The following is a 2,345-nucleotide window of genomic DNA, read 5'->3' as shown; positions in this document are numbered from 1 at the left end:
AGTTGGTTCAAGAGTCTGGTGATTGGCAGGTCCTGTCCAGCGGAACTGGTTTTGAGCGATTAGTGCCTCGGTGCTGGGCATGTTGGCTTGTTGCAGCCGTTACATCCTGTAACTTAACTGTATAAGTTTAGTATACATGTACAGTGAGTTACAGGGCAAACGACCTTATCTTTCATAGAAAAAAATTCTACAGGATTGCACGCAACATATCAATAAAGGGAAGGAAGAACTGCATTTATCTAGCACTCTTTCACATTTCAGGATCTTCTAAAGTGCATCTCAGCCCATTAGCACTTTTGAAGTGTGGTTGTAATGTAGAAAATGCAGCAGCCAATTTGCTCACAAGAAAATCCCATAATGGGTGATTTGAGTTGGGTGTTCAACATATTAAGGGGAACAAATAGGGCAGATAGAAAGTGCTTCCATTAGGTGGGGAGTACAGGACTCAGGGGTATAGTCGAAAAATTAGAGCTAGACCTTTTCAGGAGTGGAATTAGGAAATACTTCTACACACAAAGGGTAGGAGAAGTTTGGAACTCTTCCACAAATGACAATTGATGTTACATCAACTGCTAATTTTAAATATTAACCTAATTCATTAAGGGATATGGGATGATATGAATTTTGATTATAGATCAGCCATGATCTCATTGAATGCTGAAACAGGTTTGAGGGCTTAATTGACCTACTCTTGTTCCTAAGTTCTAAAAGCAGCAATGTGCTAATGATCAGATAATCTTATGATGTTGATTGAGGGATTAATGTTGACCAGCATATGGCAGCTAACCCTTCCCCTGTTCTGCAAAATAGTGCAAAGCAAACATGCCAACTCTCATGGTGACTTCTAAGATAAGCTTCAACCAAGATATCCTGATATTTTTATAAATCTTGGGATGCTAATATCCTGGCATCATAATGCCTCGGCTTGCATCTGCACTGACCAATCAGCAATAACTACTCAATAGAAGGGGGAAACAACTCTGTTTGGCTTTGTCTCAACGTGCTACCCCTCCTACTTTACAATTCATAAAAGGGAAATACTGTATTGTGTAAGACCCTTTTTTGTTGCTTTCCTGTTGCAAAAAAAAATGAGGCAATCCTCTCAAACAAAGTTCCCTCTCTCTCTAGAAGGGCTCACCCAATAAAGAACTGAACTATAAAAGAAAAGGAAACTTTATAAAATGAAATATGATCACATTTGTCCAGCTGTCATCCCAGTCACTCTCACCGGAACCTTATACTGAGATGCATCACAACATGGTGATAGCTGGTAGGATTTTTAAAATGTCCTTCGTAAAGCATTTTCAAATGTAGTAATATAGCTTTTGTAAAGGACCTGTTAGGGATTAAATAAACCACAATGGAAATTTATAAAACAACTATCAATCTATGTTGGCAAGGCTTAACATAATAACAACTTATGATTTTTATAACAAATCTTTTGATTTTGAAGATTATTGATAAGTCCGACCACTGAGCTAGTTTGCATCCACCATAGAGAGCACTCAGGGCTTTGAATAGGCTCTAATCTGAAAGATGGCACCTCCGACAGTGCAGCACTCTCCGGGCATTGGTGCAGGGAGTGTCAGCCTGGATTTTGTGCTCAAGTCTCTCGACAGTAAAAGACAAGCCACTCTTTCAGCCAGTGTCTTTTTTTAATTCATTGGATGTGAGTGTCACTGGTTAGGCCAGCATTTATTGCCCCTCTCTAATTGCCCTTGTTCAGAGGGCATTTGAGAGTCAGCCACATTGCTGTGGGTCTGCAGTCACATGTAGGCCAGACCAGGTAAGAACAGCAGATTTCCTTTCCTGAAGGACATTAGTGAACCAGATGGGTTTTTACAACAATCAGCAATAGTTTTAATTCCAGATTTTTGTTGAATTCAAATTCCACCATCTGCTGTGGCTCCCAGGTCCCCAGGGTATTACTCAGAGCTCCAGCGACAATACCACTATACCATCACCTCTTCTAACTCTTTATTCCGATGAAGAGTCATGGGGACTCGAAATGTTAACTGTTCCTCTCTGCAGATGCTGTCAGACCTGCTGAGTTTTTCCAGCTATTTTTGTTTTTGTTTCAGATTTCCAGCATCCGCAGTTTTTTGCTTTTATCCCCTAACTCTTGTTGGGGAGAGCGTTCGGCAATGCCACTTTCAGGCTCTGAATGGGCCATCAGGGAGTTGGGACTGACACAGACACCTCCCCACTCCGGCCTGTGAAATGATGCAATGCTGAGCTCCCGTTGCGAGACGGAATACACCCTCATGCCAGGAACCCCGCCCTGCTCTTTACCTATTGGTGCAACCCGAGCGGATGGGCGGGTCCTAGCTGCAACTCTCGAGCCC

This window comes from Carcharodon carcharias, chromosome 22 (genome assembly GCF_017639515.1).
Source record: "Carcharodon carcharias isolate sCarCar2 chromosome 22, sCarCar2.pri, whole genome shotgun sequence".
Taxonomy (NCBI): Eukaryota; Metazoa; Chordata; class Chondrichthyes; order Lamniformes; family Lamnidae; genus Carcharodon; species Carcharodon carcharias.
The sequence above is the reverse complement of the archived record's forward strand: the minus strand, read 5'-3'. Positions refer to the sequence as shown.